This window comes from Clarias gariepinus, unplaced genomic scaffold (assembly GCF_024256425.1).
Source record: "Clarias gariepinus isolate MV-2021 ecotype Netherlands unplaced genomic scaffold, CGAR_prim_01v2 scaffold_32, whole genome shotgun sequence".
In the NCBI taxonomy this organism is placed as follows: domain Eukaryota; kingdom Metazoa; phylum Chordata; class Actinopteri; order Siluriformes; family Clariidae; genus Clarias; species Clarias gariepinus.
Genome location: NW_026520999.1, coordinates 327,501 through 348,535, shown reverse-complemented (window position 1 = coordinate 348,535; position 21,035 = coordinate 327,501). Strand labels below are relative to the sequence as shown.

General features: G+C 45.4%; 1 protein-coding gene across 1 annotated transcript in view; it reads left to right on the top strand.

Moving 5' to 3' along the window:
* Window positions 1–1,196: 1,196 nt before the first annotated feature.
* LOC128517029 (protein phosphatase 1 regulatory subunit 29) overlaps window positions 1,197–21,035 on the top strand; it is a 31,251-nt gene continuing 11,412 nt past the window's right edge. Inside the window, exon 1 of the mRNA XM_053490770.1 lies at window positions 1,197–1,294. The gene's annotated coding sequence lies outside the window, so the exon portion shown is untranslated. The remainder of the gene's footprint in view (window positions 1,295–21,035) is intronic.

Genomic DNA, 21,035 nt, shown 5'->3' with positions numbered 1-21,035 from the left:
AGGCTCTTTCTCTCCTCCTCCACTCAGGCTTTAACTCTGTCTTTCACTCCCTCCAGTCACCTCCATCCCTCCATCTCACATTTCTCTGATCATCTTCTATCCCTTCATCCCTTCTTCATCCATGACTTTCTCTCTTTGCTTTCCCCTTTACTCTTTCTCTCTCTCATCCCTCCATCCTGCTTCAGTCATGCTGCCACAGCGATTAGTCACGGAATGATGGAGAGATATGTCTCTTCCCCGTCTCTCTCTCCCCTCCGTCTCTCTCTCCCCTCTGTCTCTCTCTCTCTCTCTCCCCCGTCTCTCTCTCCCCTCTGTCTCTCTCTCTCTGTCCCCTCTGTCTCTCTCTCTCCCCTCCGTCTCTCTCTTTCTCTGTCCCCGTCTCTCTCTCTCGCTGTCTTTCTCTTTCTTCCCCCATCTCTCTCTCTTCATCTGTCTCTCTCTCACTCTTTCTCTGACTCTCCCTCTTGCCGTCTCTCTCTATCTCTCTTTTTTCTCTCCCTCTTATTTCTCTTCATCTGTCTCTCTCACTCTTCATCTCTCTTTCTTTCTCTCTTTCTCTGTCTCTTTCTTTTCATCTGTCTCTCTCTCTCTCTCTCTCTCTCTCTCCACATGTCAGTCCTTATTTATGTCACTTTACTGAATTCATGACTTGGCCACCGTACAGATTTCCCCCCGGCTTGTTTCCATCACACTCCTCCTCTCCCTTTATCTCTTCCTGTTTATCGTTTCTCTTTGCCTTTATTTCTCCAGTGGGTTCTCTCTATCTCCTTTCGCTTCCCGGTTCTCTTCTTGTCCTCTCATCTCTCTCCTTCAGCTCTTTTTAACTTTACAGATACATGTCCTCGTACTTCTCTTCTTATATCCAGCCATCCTTTTATTTTTCTCTGCTCTATCACTTCTCTCTTTTATTAAACCTGAACAAGCGCAGTTCTATTTCTCACCAGCAGGGAAAGAGTGAAAAACGCAACAAGAAAAAACTGAATATCCTCCTAAAATACCTTACTAACGTTGTTTTCATTCCTCTTTTCCTTCTCTCTTCCTCTTTTTCTTTACATTCTGTCTCCTTTGCAGTTTTTGAAGTCACATTTCGCTCCAGTGAAGAATGGATCAGAGAGACGCAGCGTGCGTGAGACAGCGTGCGTGAGACAGCGTGCGTGAGACAGCGAGCGCGTGAGACAGCGAGCGCGTGAGACAGCGAGCGCGGGAGACAGCGTGTATGAGACACAGTTCTTCCTGAGGACCAGCGCGTCAGACAGGACGTTGTGATCGGACCGTCGGCGAGACCGGAGATCAGGTGAGGCTGGAACTCTGCATTTCCTCTTCGCTGGGTTCCTGTGTGTGAAGTGTGTGAGCACTCACTGTGCTGAGGGTGATGATGTCATCTTCACACTAATGATCACACACACCACCTGGAGTGTTTAACGACTGAAATGGGAATGAGTCACAGGTACAGTACGCTGGATCGATGTGTGAACTCACACACTGCGGGTCGGTTCTGAACCTGAAGTGTCCTGCTCGGGCGTCGCACTGTGGAGCGCTGACGTGGTGTAGGAGGGTCCCAAACTGGAGTGGGCGGGGCTAGTGGGAACGGTGAGCGGTTTGGAGACCAGAAACATCCATGTTCTCTCTCTCTCACACACACACACACACACACACACACACACACACACACACACACTAAGGGCCAGAGTGTGGTGTTATTGAGTTATAAGCAGCTCAGTTCTTTCCCTGTAACACTGTCACCCTCGGCTCGTCCTCGGCTCGCAGCCGTGCGCTTCATCTGACTCCGCCCACATGCACACGACATCGGGTTGATGATGAACGAGCATTGTTCTGACTGGCTGCCTCAGTGAGTGGGCGGAGCATAATCATGGGCATCAGACACGTATTGTGTCAGCTGTGAGCTTCAGAAGTGGCTGATAAATGCTAAGCTAAGTGGCTAACATCTGTTCAGGGCCTAAGGGTGTGTGTGGTGCGGTTTAATGGCAGAGCGAGAATCTCTGTCTCTGTGTGTGTGTGTGTGTGTGTGTGTGTGTGTGTGTCTCTGCGCATGTACGGCAGGGAAGTGAGTGTGAAGTGCAGAGCGTGTGAGTGCGATTGGCGTCTTTTACATTTTTTGACATTTAATACATTTGTGTGTGTGTGTGTGTGGTGTGTTCGGCGAGTTTAGAGGAGTGTGTGGTGAACAGTGTGGTGAATGAACAGTGCTGTTGCCGTGTTTGTATATAATGTTGATAAAGCGATCAGACTCGTCTCTTATACAATAGAAGAATTTTTAAACAGGAGGCTTTTAAAAAGGAAGTTTTTATAAGAATGAAGTCTTTGTGTTTATTTGTGTGTCCACTCCCACCAAGGCAGTAGACAGGAAGATGTTTTTAGACAAATTAAACAACGTCATTAAGTCCACTGATATTTTAATTCTGGGTGGAGATTTTAACTGCACAACCGACAACCTGGACAGAAACCATGAGGAACCTCACATGTCCTCCCGTAAGCGCACGTGGGACACGATGGAGGCCCGGGACTTAAGTGACAAACAGTATGGAGAAACTTAAACACAAAACAAAGACAGTACACCTGGGCCCACTCCGTAGATAACACACTCTCTCTGGCAAGACTCGAGCGATTTCATTGTTTTAAACATCGACTGTCTTCTTTTACAAAATGCCTTATTGCACCAGTAGGCAATAAAAATAAACAACTAAATATGTTTTAAAGAACTAAAATGTCTAAAAAAGGTTTTACTTATTAATTTATTGATTAGATCTGATGTGCCGAGTGCTAATGCATCAGCGCTGGTGTTACAGTAACACTCAGTCACATGAGAACTTCAGTGTGTGGAGCATCAGTAAGACGTTTCCAGAAACACGTTCAGACTGGGTGAGAAACACGCAGACAGGAAGCTGATCCTTCTAACACTCACTCCTTTATTTTTATGATTTGGTTTAAACTTCCTTAAATAATCAGGTTTGTCCCTCCAGACGTGACGGCTCTAAACACAGGATTGTCTCGTCTGTGAGAATCTGAACGATTGTAGATGAGACTGAATCCTCGTAACCAATCATGATACAGAAGACGGGATCTGTTGGGAAAACGTGATTTTTACGTCTCACTGTGAGTGTGAACGTGAGAGTCGGCTCGGTGCTGTCGAGTCTCGAGTGTAAACAATTTTACAAGCCCGATCCTTCAGTTTATTGTCTGTGACTCACTACAGCTTCAGCACTGACTCACGTGTCTCACGTGTCCCGGACGTCCGCTCCACCCTCTGTGAGACGTCCACGTCTGAATTCCGATCGATTCTTCCATTTTTTGCCAAAACGTCCCCATGGCTGCTGTCTTCTGTCCCTCTTCAGTTCTATCATCCTGCCCTGGAGACTCTGTTACTCCATCACACGTCACTCACGTTCTCTCTGAGTGATGATGTTCCTCTCTGGGTTTCTACACTCCATAATTCCATAGCAGCTCCTGAGTTAGATGAGCACACACTCGTATTAGTCCTGTATAAACCACAGGAGGTGAACTTATGATGTTCTCAACACACTCTTTCCTGTCAATCTCACACACTCCTGTCCAGTAGGTGGCGGTATCACACACACCGGCCATGACCTCGTGAAGAAGAAGTGAGCAGACAGAAGCACAGTCGGTCCATCAGTGTGGCTGTGTGTAAAGTGTTAACACAGAGTCACACTCTACACACTCTCATTACTCTGTGTGTGTGTGTGTGAATGTGTGTGTGTTAGCTGTGCAGTGAGGATCAATCTCTTATTGCTCTTGTTGTGTGCAATCACACACTGTCTGTAACGTGAGGAACCGGAGCTCAGAGCTGTAAACACACACACACACACACACACACACACACGCACACGCACACACACGCACACACACACATTACTGTCTTAAATCACACTGAGACAGACAGACAGACAGACAGACAGTTTATGCCCCCTGTGTCTCCCTGGAGGTTCTAAGCTGGTTGCTCCACATTACTGACCTTTACTGTCAACAGTGTTCCCAAACCCAGACACACACACACACACACACACACACACACACACACACACACACACACTGGTCATGTAGCAGTGTTGTGATGGAGCTCGTGTGTTAGAGCATGATGTCCTGATAAACACCAGAGGAGCTCAGGAGCCTTCACCCCATCCCCCTGATCTTGGATTGTTTTCTCACATTTGTTGTCATAGCAACATATCCGTAAGCTTGAACCTGCTCGAGAGCAGCTTTATTTCATGTAAACAGGATTTAGGCTCCTGCCGGGTTGTGATTGGTTGAAATGGCGAGGTCACATCTGATTGGTTAAAGAGCACGACTGACGCAAACTGACTCACGTGGGAAAGGAAAAGTATATGCCCCCCTGCCATGGACTGCCCCCCCCACATAATCGCTATCAAATATTATATATGAACATAAATTCATAGGTTTATTATTATCAAATATGATATTACTATTATAATAAACCCTCGGCACAAGACAGCCGTCAAGACCATTAACACAAATTCTTCTATAATGTTTATTTTGTAACACGTTTATTTTTCAGGGGTTTGTCATAAAAATATGCAAATAAGAATTTATATATAATCACAATAAACATTTTATAATGATAAATTGGATGAAACTAATTTTATTATAAACAATATAAACAATATAAAAGTATACATGTTGTATTTGTAAACCATTAACTTATGAATTTATGTTTTAATATAATATTTGATAGCAATTATGTGTGTGTGGGGGGGGGGGGGCAATCCATGGCAGGGGGGCATTTCAGCGCATAACACATGTTAAAAAAAAAGTTGAGCCGCTCTTTTTCCATTTCGTCAACCAATTAGAGGGCTTGTGATCAGTGTTTCTACTGTCGATCATATCGCCTTTTAAACCAACGCATGAGCGCGCAATAATCCTAGACAACTCAATCCAGCTACAATAATCATCAACAACAGGTGAGCTCGAAGAACCGACTTAGCCGGATCGTAATTAGCACCATAATCTCATCTTAGATGTGTCACTTCATCTCGGCTGTGTCACGTGACGTATGAAGATCGGACCCCAGCTCGCTGCTCCATCACCAGAAATACAACAGAGGAAGTGGTTTGAGGTTAGGGCAGACAGCACAGCTTTCCTGACCCCCCCCCCCCTTCTGCCTTCTGATTGGTTGCCAGATTTCTGTCTCATCTCTGATTGGTTAGAAGCTTTACTGTGTGTGAAATCTGAAAACGCAAAAAAAATCGCAAAAAAGGCCCGTGATGCGCTTACACACAGGGGTACAGCAGACAAACAGAGAGGAAAGGGAGACGAAACAAAAACACTCCTGCAGAGCAAGAGGAATGGCTGTGAATGCATCACACAAACAAACAAGAACTAAACAAACAAACATAAACTAAACAAACATAAACTAAACAAACACACTTACATGTGCTTCGGACGTAAAAGATCCCGCATTTGGGTTGTATGAGGCCTTAGCCGTGTGGTCGCAGCTGTTAGCCTAGCCTAGCCTTTCTTCTTCGTTTATAAAATCAACAGGAAGCTTCCCACAGCGCCCCCGCTGGCTGGGAGCCCATAACTAGGCAACCGCCTGTTACACACACACACCACACACACACTCCTCACATTACACACACTACACACACACACACACTCCTCACATTACACACACTACACACACACACACTCCTCACATTACACACACTACACACACACTCCTCACATTACACACACTACACACACACACACACTCCTCACATTACACACACTACACACACACTCCTCACATTACACACACTACACACACACTCCTCACATTACACACACTACACACACACTCCTCACATTACACACACTACACATACTACACACACACTCCTCACATTACACACACTACACACACACTCCTCACATTACACACACTACACACACACTCCTCACATTACACACACTACACACACACACACACTCCTCACATTACACACACTACACACACACTCCTCACATTACACACACTACACTCACACACACACACACACACACACACACACACACACACACACACTCCTCACATTACACACACTACACACACACACACTCCTCACATTACACACACTACACACACACGCACACACACACTCCTCACATTACACACACTACACACACACACACACTCCTCACATTACACACACTACACACACACTCCTCACATTACACACACTACACACACTACACACACACTCCTCACATTACACACACTACACACTACACACACACTCCTCACATTACACACACTACACACTACACACACACTCCTCACATTACACACACTACACACACACTCCTCACATTACACACACTACACTCACACACACACACACACACACACACACTCCCCACATTACACACACTACACACACACACACTCCTCACATTACACACACTACACACACACTCCTCACATTACACACACTACACACACTACAACACACTCCTCACATTACACACACTACACACTACACACACACTCCTCACATTACACACACTACACACACACTCCTCACATTACACACACTACACTCACACACACACTACACACACACACACACACACACACTCCTCACATTACACACACTACACACACACTCCTCACATTACACACACTACACACACTACACACACACTCCTCACATTACACACACTACACACACACTCCTCACATTACACACACTACACACACTACACACACACTCCTCACATTACACACACTACACACACGCCACACACACACACACACTCCTCACATTACACACACTACACACACACACACTCCTCACATTACACACACTACACACACACGCACACACACACTCCTCACATTACACACACTACACACACACACACTCCTCACATTACACACACTACACACACACTCCTCACATTACACACACTACACACACTACACACACACTCCTCACATTACACACACTACACACTACACACACACTCCTCACATTACACACACTACACACACACTCCTCACATTACACACACTACACTCACACACACACTACACACACACACACACACACACACTCCTCACATTACACACACTACACACACACTCCTCACATTACACACACTACACACACTACACACACACTCCTCACATTACACACACTACACACACACTCCTCACATTACACACACTACACACACTACACACACACTCCTCACATTACACACACTACACACACGCCACACACACACACACACTCCTCACATTACACACACTACACACACACACACTCCTCACATTACACACACTACACTCACACACACACACACACTCCTCACATTACACACACAACACACACACACACTCCTCACATTACACACACACGCACACACACACTCCTCACATTACACACACTACACTCACACACACACACACACTCCTCACATTACACACACTACACACACACACACTCCTCACATTACACACACTACACACACACGCACACACTCCTCACATTACACACACTACACACACACACACACTCCTCACATTACACACACTACACACACACACACACTCCTCACATTACACACACTACACACACACGCACACACTCCTCACATTACACACACTACACACACACTCCTCACATTACACACACTACACACACTACACACACACTCCTCACATTACACACACTACACACACACTCCTCACATTACACACACTACACACACACTCCTCACATTACACACACTACACTCACACACACACACACTCCTCACATTACACACACTACACACACACCACACACACACTCCTCAAATTACACACACTACACACACACTCCTCACATTACACACACTCCTCACATTACACACACTCCTCACATTACACACACTACACACACACGCACACACACACTCCTCACATTACACACACTACACACAAACTCCTCACATTACACACACTACACACACACGCACACACACACTCCTCACATTACACACACTACACACAAACTCCTCACATTACACACACTACACACACACGCACACACACACTCCTCACATTACACACACTACACACAAACTCCTCACATTACACACACTACACACACACTCCTCACATTACACACACTACACACACACGCACACACACACTCCTCACATTACACACACCACACACAAACTCCTCACATTACACACACCACACACAAACTCCTCACATTACACACACTACACACACTCCTCACATTACACACACTACACACACACACTCCTCACATTACACACACTCCTCACATTACACACACTACACACACACTCCTCACATTACACACACTACACACACACACCACACACACACTCCTCAAATTACACACACTACACACACACTCCTCACATTACACACACTCCTCACATTACACACACTACACACACACGCACACACACACTCCCCACATTACACACACTACACACAAACTCCTCACATTACACACACTACACACACTCCTCACATTACACACACTACACACACTCCTCACATTACACACACTACACACACTCCTCACATTACACACACTACACACACACACTCCTCACATTACACACACCACACACACTCCTCACATTACACACACTACACACACTCCTCACATTACACACACTACACACACTCCTCACATTACACACACTACACACACTCCTCACATTACACACACTACACACACTCCTCACATTACACACACTACACACACACACTCCTCACATTACACACACTACACACACACACTCCTCACATTACACACACTACACACACTCCTCACATTACACACACTACACACACACTCCTAACACTACACACACACACACTCCTAACACTACACACACTACACACACTCCTCACATTACACACACTACACACACACTCCTCACATTACACACACACACACTCCTAACACTACACACACTACACACACTCCTCACATTACACACACTACACACACTCCTAACACTACACACACTCCCCACCCCCACACTGCAGTCTACACCTCCCTGCACTGAGTTATTTCTTTTCCTCCTCCTCAGAGTTCTGCGTGTCTCCTGCTGGTCTTTGGTCCTCGGTTCCTCTCGCGGCTCTTTGAAATGTAAATGTGTTCGTCAGAAGTCTGCACTAATGAAGCTCGAACCTTTAATTAGCAAAAGCCTAAAGCTGCTTCACACTCCACATTCACATGACGTGTAATTGCGTGTGTGTGTGTGTGTGTGTGTGTGTGTGTGTGTGTGTGTGTGTACTATATAGTGTTCTTCATGTAGCTAAGCTGTTGGTTGATGAAGTCGTCTTTGTTCTTGTGGCTATTTAAATTCAAACTTTATTTGTCACACACACAGTCATACACAGTACGATATGCAGTGAAATGTTTATACGACCGCCGGTGACCTTAAAAATAAATGCTTATACATAAGAAATAAATATGAAATAATATAGAAAAGAAATTTAACTAGTAAAATATACTGTACAAATAAGGGCGTAATAAAAATATTACAAAATATAGAGGAAAAAAATAGAAATTTGTAAAAATTTGGAAGTGACTGTGGGTTTGCAAATATGCATAAAAGTACATATTAAAGTGTCTTATTAAAGTGTCCTGTGCAGTGGTCCAGAAATAAAAAATATAAATATATAGTGCAAGTGTGTATGAATCAAAACCAGTCAATGTTGGGAGTTTAAAAAGATGTTATTAGTCCTGTGTGGTGTGGTGGTGTGTGGTGTGTGGTGGGGTGGTGGTGTGTGGTGGTGTGTGGTGGTGTGTGGTGGTGTGTGGTGGTGTGGTGGTGTGTGGTGGGGTGGTGGTGTGTGGTGGTGTGTGGTGGTGTGGTGATGTGTGGCGGTGGTGTGGCGGTGGTGTGGCGGGGTTGTGGCGGTGTGGTGTGTGGTGGTGTGTGGTGTGGTGGTGGTGTGGTGATGTGTGGTGGTGGTGTGGTGGGGTGGTGGTGGGGTGGTGTGTGGTGATGTGTGGTGATGTGTGGTGGTGTGTGGTGGTGTGGTGGTGGTGTGGTGATGTGTGGTGTGTGGTGGTGTGTGGTGGTGTGTTGGTGGTGTGGTGGTGTGTGGTGTGGTGTGTGGTGGTGTGTGGTGGTGGTGTGGTGGTGCGGTGGTGGTGTGGTGGTGTGTGGTGGTGTGTGGTGGTGTGGTGATGTGTGGCGGTGGTGTGGCGGTGGTGTGGTGGGGTTGTGGTGGTGTGGTGCTGTGTGGTGGTGTGTGGTGGTGTGTGGTGTGGTGGTGGTGTGGTGATGTGTGGTGGTGGTGTGGTGGGGTGGTGGTGGGGTGGTGGGGTGGTGGTGTGGTGTGTGGTGGTGTGTGGTGATGTGTGGTGATGGGTGGTGGTGTGTGGTGGTGTGGTGATGTGTGGTGTGTGGTGGTGTGTTGGTGGTGTGGTGGTGTGTGTGGTGGTGTGGTGGTGTGGTGGTGGTGTGGTGGTGTGTGGTGGTGTGGTGATGTGTGGTGGTGCGGTGGTGGTGCGGTGGTGGTGTGGTGTGTGGTGGGGTGGTGGTGTGTGGTGGTGCGGTGGTGGTGTGGTGATGTGTGGCGGTGGTGCGGCGGTGGTGTGGTGGGGTTCTGGTGGTGTGGTGATGTGTGGTGGTGTGTGGTGGTGTGTGGTGTGGTGGTGGTGTGGTGATGTGTGGTGGTGGTGGGGTGGTGGTGGTGGGGTGGTGGTGGGTGGTGGTGTGGTGGTGGTGTGGTGGTGTGTGGTGATGTGTGGTGATGTGTGGTGGTGTGTGGTGGTGTGGTGGTGGTGTGGTGGTGTGTGGTGTGTGGTGGTGTGGTGGTGGTGTGGTGGTGTGTGGTGGTGTGTGGTGGTGGTGTGGTGGTGTGGTGGTGGTGTGGTGTTGTGTGGTGGTGGTGTGGTGTGTGTGGTGGGGTGGTGGTGGGTGGTGGTGTGGTGGTGGTGTGGTGGGGTGGTGGTGTGTGGTGTGGTGGTGGGGTGGTGGGGTGGTGGTGTGTGGTGTGGTGGTGGTGTGGTAATGTGTGGTGGTGTAGGTGGTGTGGTGATGGTGTGTGGTGTGGTGGTGTGGTGCTGTGTTGTGGTGTGTGATGGTGTGGTGGTGGCGTGGTGGTGTGTGGTGGTGTGGTGGTGTGTGGTGGTGTGGTGGTGGTGTGGTGGTGTGTGGTGGTGTGGTGGTGTGGTGTGTGTGGTGGTGGTGTGGTGGTGTGGTGGGGTGGTGATGTGTGGTGGTGTGTGGTGGTGTGGTGGTGTGTGGTGGTGTGTGGTGGTGGTGTGGTGTGTGGTGGTGTGGTGGTGGTGTGGTGGTGTGGTGGTGGTGTGGTGGTGTGTGTTGGGGGTGTGGTGGTGTGTGTTGGGGGTGTGTGGTGTGGTGGTGTGATTAAGAGACCGTATCTCCTGCAGGGTGAAGCTCCTCCTCAGTCTCTCTGTGTCGGCCTTCAGGGAACGAAATCGCTTTCCAGATCGCAACAGAGTGAACAGTCCATTGTTGGGATGGCAAACTCTTTCACTAAAGGCAAACGTCTGGTCCAGAGTGTGCAGAAATACACACACACACACACACACACACACACTTCATACACACACGCACACCTTAAACACACACACACACACACACACACCTCAAACACACACACCTCCGAGCTCCGCAAGTGATACCTGGAGGTTTAGGTGGGGGGTAATTATTTATGACAGCTTTGAGTGGCAGGTCAATAGGCTGCTGAGAAACATCTCCACATCTCCACACAGATCAGCTGGGACACCTGACTACAGGAACAGATTTATTTTTACACACACACACACTCGGCTCAGAAACGTGTAAAATCCCAGACTGTAATCCGTCTGAAAGTCTCGTGATTAGAAACTGAAGACACACGTTGTTGGAAATCATCGTCTAATCACATGATCAGCCTGGCTTTAAATATATATACGCCTTAAACTTAGGAACGCTGACGCGGGTGAAACCGGTGCGGCGCGCTGAGCGTCACCACGGGCCGATCCAAAACCGAGACCACGACGGGTTTAAATCAGACTCGGGTGATCAGGCTGACCGACTGGTCTGAGGTCAGATCTCACGACACTGTGATACACATTAACACTAAACTCTGATCCGGAGTCAGTGAGACACAGATCCTATAACTTACATCCTGGTGTTACACGCAGAGAGAAAGACCTGTCTCCTGTGGGATTGGGGTTTGTGGGCCCTTTACAAACTGTATATGATGACACACAGACACACACACACACCACACACACACACACACACACACACACATTCGGGCGCTGTGCTCTTAGTCTCGTTGTGTGTGATGTAACAGATCTCGTCTCCTCTTTCTCATCTCTCTATCTCTATTCTGGTTTTGTTCTTTGTCCAGCAGTAGTGTGTGTGTGTGTGTGTGTGTGTGTGTGTGTGTGTGTGAGTGTGCAGTGTACTGAGCTCCACTAATATTTAGAATAGTCTCTATGATAATACACTGTTTGCAGTTGTTCCTGTGTGTGTTTGTGGTGGTGAGACTCTCTCTGTGTCTCTCTCTCTGTCTCTGTGCCTCTCTCTCTGTCTCTGTGCCTCTCTCTCTCTCTGTCTCTCTCTCTCTCTCTCTCTCTCTGTGTCTCTTTGTGTCTCTCTCTCTCTCTCTCTCTGTGTCTCTCTCTCTCTGTCTTTCTCTCTCTCTCTCTCTCTCTCTCTCTGTCTCTGTGTCTCTCTGTGTCTCTCTCTCTGTCTTTCTCTCTCTCTCTCTCTGTCTCTCTGTCTCTGTGTCTCTCTCTCTGTGTCTCTCTCTCTGTCTTTCTCTCTCTTTCTCTGTCTTTCTCTCTCTTTCTCTGTCTCTCTCTCTCTCTCTGTCTCTCTGTCTCTGTGTGTCTCTCTCTCTGTCTTTCTCTCTCTCTGTGTCTCTCTCTCTGTCTTTCTCTCTCTTTCTCTGTCTCTGTCTCTCTTTCTCTGTCTCTGTCTCTCTCTCTGTCTCTTCATCCCCAGAAGTTCTGCATTATTGAGTAGTAACGCTCTCTCACACACAGTTAGAGCAGTAATCAGGTTAGTGCAGCTCGTGAGGGATCCTCAGCTCAGAGGAGACGGATGTGCTACAGAAGGTCTGATTATAAAGAGGCTGCGTCTCAAACCTACACACACACACACACATACACACCCCCACACACCCCCACACACACCTACACACATACATACACCTAAACACACCCACACACACATCTGCTTTGAGAACACACTCATCTGATCTCAGACTGACGAACTGACGAGTGTCGGCGTCTCACACAGCGTCTTCAGGGATCATGAACTAATGTACATGTAGATGATCCGTTCCAGCCGCCCAAAACATTACTGACATCCCCAAAGTTCCAACACTCCAATCCTGAAGCCTCCCTGTGAGGACACCTGGACCTACACGCGCTCAGTCATGGGCCATGTGTCTGCAGATCTGTGTTATGGTGATGATGATGATGATGATGATGGTGAGGGTTATAGTGATAAATCTTCCTCACTGTTCCTCTACATGCTGTGATGATTTTACAAACACTCTAACATCCTACTGCTCCGTGCTGGTCCTGCAGCGAGAGTGTGAAAATGTCTGGCATGTGCACACACACACACACACACACACACACACACAGTCTGAAACAAACAGTGCTAATGCATGCAAACATTGATATTTTTATCTAACCATGTGTGTGTGTGTGTGTGTGTGTGTGTGTGTGTGATTCTGAGTGAGAAAGTTAGAGAGAGTGAAAGATTTAACACATCTGTATTTAACTTCAGTGTGTTTAACATCTGTTAATTACTAAGCAGTTATCTTAGCTAAGCGCTAACGCTACAGCACGATTGAACTGTGTATTATAATCACGTACAGGAGCACGCTAGCAGCGCTAACAATAGCGCTAATGTTACGATAGTTACTACTCTGTGCAATTATAGGCAGTAGCCGCGTTAGCACGTACTAGCTACAGTTAGCTAAAGAAAAGCAATGAGTGACCAGGTAACTGTATATATGGATTTGGATCTTAAATAAAAATATTAGCATGTTAGCATTATATGTGTGTGTGTGTGTGTGTGTGTGTGTGTGTTTAATAGTACTGTTGATCATTACTCTAAGGTGTTATACAACCAAAGATTTAAAGGGAAGAGAAATGATTTAAAAGAAAGAGATGAATCTCAGAAATGTGTGTGTGTGTGTGTGTGTGTGTGTGTGTGTGTGTGTGTAAGAGAGGATCAGAGCCTCGTGCTGAGCTTTAATGATTCTTTTACTCCAGAATTCACCCTGAACGCGCTGATGTTCTTTTTTATCTGCCTCCTGCAGGTCAGCGTGAGCGGAAATATAAGAGTGTGTGTGTTGTGATGTATAATTTATTCCTCCAGCAGCAGAAGCGCTGATGTCCCTCAGGATCTCAGCGTGTTCCTCGGTTCCTCAGTCCGGCAGTCAGGTTCACGCCAGTCTGAGTGTGTGTGTGAAGATCCTTTAACCGTCTAACACCACTTTGTTCTGCTCACGCTATCAATCAGCCCGATCCACACACACACACACACACACACACTCGCGCAAGCGCACTTTACAGTGATCTCGAGGAGATTTTTTACTCTGTTAGCGTGTTTCCTTCACGCGTCTCCATGACGGATATGGTATCTGTAGCTGTGTGTGACTCCGCCGTCATCCTGTAGCACTCACACTCTCAGGCTTCAATCCGAGATCTCTCACACACACTTACACACACTTACACACACACTGTTCTCGGCTGTGTTGGATCACACCGACACTAAATCTGTCATGCTCTAACAAACTCATGGAGAATCTGTGATTTTTGTCTCAGATAAAATTATAATAAATTCCCGTCTAGACTTATCACAAATGAATAAACACTCCATTTTCTAAAGAAAGTGACCTTCTAACTCGGCTGAGATCACACACACACACACACACACACACACACACACACACACAGATTCATTCCCAGAATTCCATCCTCTCACTCACTCATCCTTTATATGATGGTTCCTGATTTTTATTTCTTTCTACATTGTAAAGGCTGAAGGCGTCCAAAAAATGAACTTCTGGTCTGAGACAGAGGTAGGTTTTGGTCTCGCCCTCCTGGGACGGCCTTCATGAGAGACAGTTTCATTATGGTGCTGGACGGATTTTGCAAATGCACTTGACACAATACTGTTCTTGCAAGAACTATTACAGAACGGCTGACCTCTGTGTCTTAAAATAACAACTTACTGTTGTTTCTCTTGTTGTTACGTAATTACCTAATCCCATATGTGTTATTTTATAGTTTTGAAATCCCCAGTATTGTTGTAGAATGTAGAAAATAAATCACTAAACAAAAACAAAGAAATTTGCAAGTGACCCCAAACTTTTGAACGGTAGTGTACAGTACATACACACACTCACACTATGGGCAATTTTGGGAACGTTAATTAGCCTAACCTGCATGTCTTTGGAATGTGGGAGGAAACCAGAGTACACGTAAGAAACCCACCAAGCACGGGTAGAACATACAGACTCCATGCACGCAGAGACGGGAATTGAGCCTGGCCGGGAATCGAACAAGGCGACAGTGCTAACCACTACACCGCCCTGCCACCTCACTAGAAGCTAAGATTCTTTAATGATCCAATAGAACCTGAGCTTCTGAGTGTGTGTCCTTCTGGTCTGCTGAAACCAGCATGCAGGAAGTTCTGTCTGAGTTAAAACATATCTACACAGTAATTCACACCATCCTGCTTCTTCCTTACCTGCACCTGAGGACCAGCAGTAGAGAAGGTCGTAGCTCTCAGCCTCGTGTTTATCACAGAACTGTGGGTGCAAGAGACACAGCTGTCAAGGAGATAAGGCATGTACAGGCCACAGTACCAGTACAGTACATTATAGGACAGTATGGTATAGGGCCGTAGAGAACAGTGTGGTAAAGTAGAGTACAGTGAGATACAGTAGAGTACAGTATAGGACAGTACAGTATAGAACAGTAGAGTACAGTGAGATACATTAGAGTACAGTATAGGACAGTAGAGTGTTGTATAGGAGAGTACAGTATAGGACAGTAGAGTACAGTGTGGTAAAGTAGAGTACAGTGAGATACAGTATAGCACAGTATAGTATAGAGCAATGTGATATAGTAGAGTACAGTATAGGACAGTATAGTATAGGACAGTACAGTATAGGACAGTAGCGGACAGTATAGTATAGGACAGTATAGTATAGGACAGTAGAGTACAGTGAGATACAGTATAGCACAGTATAGTATAGAGCAATGTGATATAGTAGAGTACAGTATAGGACAGTATAGTATAGGACAGTACAGTATAGGTCAGTAGAGTACAGTATAGGACAGTATAGTATAGGACAGTAGAGTACAGTATAGGACAGTATAGTATAGGACAGTACAGTATAGGACAGTAGAGGACAGTATAGTATAGGACAGTATAGTATAGGACAGTAGAGTACAGTATAGTATAGGACAGTAGAGGACAGTATAGTATAGGACAGTACAGTATAGGACAGTAGAGTACAGTATAGGACAGTATAGTATAGGACAGTATAGTATAGGACAGTACAGTATAGGACAGTAGAGTACAGTATAGGACAGTATAGTATAGGACAGTAGAGTACAGTGTGGTAATGTAGAGTACAGTGAGATACAGTATAGCACAGTATAGTATAGAGCAATGTGATATAGTAGAGTACAGTATAGGACAGTATAGTATAGGACAGTATAGTATAGGACAGTAGAGTACAGTATAGGACAGTATAGTATAGGACAGTACAGTATAGGACAGTAGAGGACAGTATAGTATAGGACAGTATAGTATAGGACAGTACAGTATAGGACAGTACAGTATAGGACAGTAGAGTACAGTGAGATACAGTATAGCACAGTATAGTATAGAGCAATGTGATATAGTAGAGTACAGTATAGGACAGTATAGTATAGCACAGTACAGTATAGGTCAGTAGAGTACAGTATAGGACAGTATAGTATAGGACAGTACAGTATAGGACAGTAGAGGACAGTATAGTATAGGACAGTATAGTATAGGACAGTACAGTATAGGACAGTAGAGTACAGTATAGGACAGTATAGTATAGGACAGTAGAGTACAGTGTGGTAATGTAGAGTACAGTGAGATACAGTATAGCACAGTATAGTATAGAGCAATGTGATATACAGTAGTAGAGTACAGTATAGGACAGTATAGTATAGGACAGCACAGTATAGGACAGTAGAGTATAGTATAGGACAGTATAGTACAGTAGAGTACAGTGTGGTACAGTATATTATAGAACAGATCTGACCAGCTGAGTGCATGTAGCGTTGTGGCAGTTTATCTGATCTGATATGAGACCTACTGTAGGACTTCACACTTTGAGTGTTGGTGTTAAGTACTGCTGCTTGTCCTCCTCCTCCTCCTCCTTTCTATCTCCTCCTGATGCCTGGAGACACTCGCTGCCCCAGATACAGAGTGCTGATATACTGTAGATACCGAGCACCGTAGAGCTGGGCGATAGGCCCTATACATTGAATCTCTGATTTTTTTGAGACAAAAAAAGGTTTTCAATTTCAAAACAATTATTTTTCTTAAAATAAATGAAAATTAATAAAACACTAGAGAGTATAAGATTTATTTTTTAAGCAAAACAATATAATCAAATCTGAACTGCTTATTTAGACTAAACGTGCAAACTTACTTTTCTTGTTATTTTAGAAAAACAGAAATCAGTACAACATACACACCTGTTTTTGGGATTACTCACTCATTTTCTACACCGCTTTATCCTGTATTCAGGGTCGCGAGGACCTGAACCCTATCCCAGGAGGCTTAGAGCACGAGGCAGGGTACACCCTGGACAGGGTGCCAATCCATTGCAAGGCACACACACATTAACACACTACGGGCAATTTGGGAATGGCAATTATCCTAACCTACATGTCTTTGGACTGTGGGAGAAAACCGGAGTACCTGGAGGAAACCCACCAAGCACAGGAAGAACATGCAGACTCCATGCACACAGAGACGGGAATCGAACCCGGCCGGGAATCGAACCCGGACCCTGGGGGTGCAAGGCGACAGTCCTAACCACTTTCACCAGTCTTTACGTTCTGGTTATTCTAGATAATTATTATCGCAGCAATACAGAAGCTCGCAGTGCCAAACTAAAGTGAAACTGTAAAATCGATTTTCATTTTTTAACATCGCCAAAAACCATAAATTTGAATTAATCGATAATAACGATTAATTGCGAAGCTCTAGAGCACTGATACAGATACAGAGAACTTTGAAGACTACAGAACGCCGATACGGACATAGAATGTGGAGTGTGTGAGCGGGTTGTTTTTGAGCGATTGTGTGTGTGTGAGCATGGTGTGTATGTGTGTGTTGTTGCCTAGGTGGACACACACACACATAAAATTCATAAAATTCACCTGTTTGTGTTTTGTTTACTTGTTTACTGTTTTCCTTTAGTTTTACTGTAATTTAAAAAGCTCTGAATCTTCTCTTCTCATAATGGTGAAGTGGTTAATCCTGTGGCTCTACACCTCCGGGGTCCAGTTTCAAATCCCACCTTGTGTGTGTGTATGGTGGGTTTCCTCCAGGTGCTCTGGTTCCCTCCAACAGTTTAGAGACATGCAGAATAGTAAAATTGGCGTTCCCAAATTGTGTGTGTGTTATCTGTGTGTTATGTTCAAATTCAAATTTTATTTGTCACATATACAGTCATACACAGTACGATATGCAGTGAAATGCTTAGACAACTGCTCGTGACCTTGAAATAAAAGACTATGAATAAGAAATAAATATGAAAATTAAATAAAAGCTAAATTTAACTAGGAAAGCATAAAATAAAATATAAAATAAAAGTTAAAAATAAAATAAAATAACTGTTCAACAAAACACAATACACAATATTGAAAATATATAAAGAAATATAGAACAAAAAAACAGCTGTACAAAGTACAGTAGATATAGATTTATGCCATTTTTGTGTGGATGAAGTTAGATAAAATGGTAAAAAAAAAAAAAAGGAATGGTAATGTTCAGCGTTGTGCAATCCACATATTTAAAGTGTCTTCTGCAGTGGAAATATGCTTAAAGTGATTTATTTAAAGTGGCTTGTGATAGAGTGATTTAACTAATGAGTATGAAGTGTAGTTGTGCAGTGGCCACTAGTGTAAACGAATGTCCAGAATGTCCAGTGTGTGTGTAAAACCATATGTGTGTGTCAGTACTGTGTGGTGGTGTGATTAAGAGACCGTATCCTATGCGGGAAGAAGCTCCTCCTCAGTCTCTCTGTGTTGGCCTTCAGGGAGCGGAATCGCTTTCCTGACCTCAACAGAGTGAACAGTCCATTGTTGGGATGGCTGAGGTCCTTCACAATCTTCCTGGCCTTGGTCCAGCACCGCCTGCTGTAGATTGAGTGCAGATCAGGGAGCTTGGTGCAGATGGTGCGCTCTGCTGATCACACCACCCTCTGTAGAGCTCTTCTGTCCTGCATGGTGCTGTTCCCGAGCAAGGTTGAGATGTTTCCCGTCAGAGTGCTCTCTATAGTGCAGGAGTAAATGTTCCTGAGCACCTTGGAGGGCAGTCTGAAGTCTCTCACGTGTCTCAGGTGGTAGAGACACGTGAGACACGTGAGAGACTTCACGTGTCTCACGTGTCTCTACCACCTGAGACACGTGAGAGACTTCACGTGTCTCACGTGTCTCACCGGGCCTTTTTCACCACGGTGTTGATGTGACACAGGTCATCAGTGATGTGAACACCAGGGTATTTGAGGCTGTCCACTCTCTCCACTGGGCTCTCGTTGATGACGGGAGTCTGGTAGTTCCTCTCCTGCTTAGTCTTACTTTTGTCTTACTGATATTTAGAGGAGGTTGTTCCTCTGGCACCAGTTCTCCAGATTCCTAATCTCCTTTAGGTAGGCCGTCTTGTTGTTATCAGAGATCAGGCCCACCACGATGGTGTCGTCAGCAAACTTACTGATGGAGGTGGAGCTGGTAGTGACCACACAGTAATATGTGTACAAAGAGTACAGCAGGGGGCTCAGAAAACACCCCTGGGGGGCTCCAGTGCTCTAGATCACTGCCAACTCAGGAGAAACATGTATAGCTTGACAGAGAGACAGGGAGAGAGAGAGAGAGAGAGAGGGAGAGAAAGAGGAGAAGAGAAGAATAGATAACAGTTAGGTATGGTCACAGTCACATAATGTATAATGTGAATGTATATTTACTGTAGAGTGCAAGCAGAGACTCCGGCAGGACTAACTATGACATCATAACTAAAAGGGAGAGCCTAAAGGAAACATGAGGGGGAACTGAGATGTAAAGCAACCAATCACTTCAATCATCTTATCTCCCACGCCGAACCTGCCTTCTCTACCCCACCGCCGAAGGAAAAAACGCTGCGAAGAGAGACTGCATTAAGGCCTCCGATCCCAGCCGCGCCCAGAGAGAGCTGGGAGTGTTTCGCCAGCCATGTGTCAGCATGCCAGCTAGGCCCTGCCCCCGAACCTGCACGTAAACATTTCTTCCTTCCCTTTCTTTTGATCCTCCCTCCTTTATACCAATACCATGCTTACAAATTATGTTGCACAGAGGAAGCATGTGAAGAGAAAAAAGCAGTGAGCCCAAAACTGAACCCTGTGGAACACCAAACTCCACTTAAGAACATGCAGAAAAATCAACATTTAAATCTACAAACTGATAATGATCGGTCAAATAGGATCTGAGCCAGGAGAGGGTCGTTTCCTTAATTCCTACTACATTTTCTATTGTGAAGGAGAATACTAAGATCAATGGAGTCAAAAGCTGCACTGAGATCGAATAAAACAAATATAGTTACACAACCTTGTCCAGAGGCCAATAGGAGGTCATTTACTACCTTAACGAGTGCTGTTTCTGTGCTGTGATAAGGCAGTTCGCTTATATCATTCCTATGTAGATATGAACTTCAGTTTAATCAGAAAAACATGCAGCAAGTCCCGTTCCTGATAAATTTTGAAGTGAGTG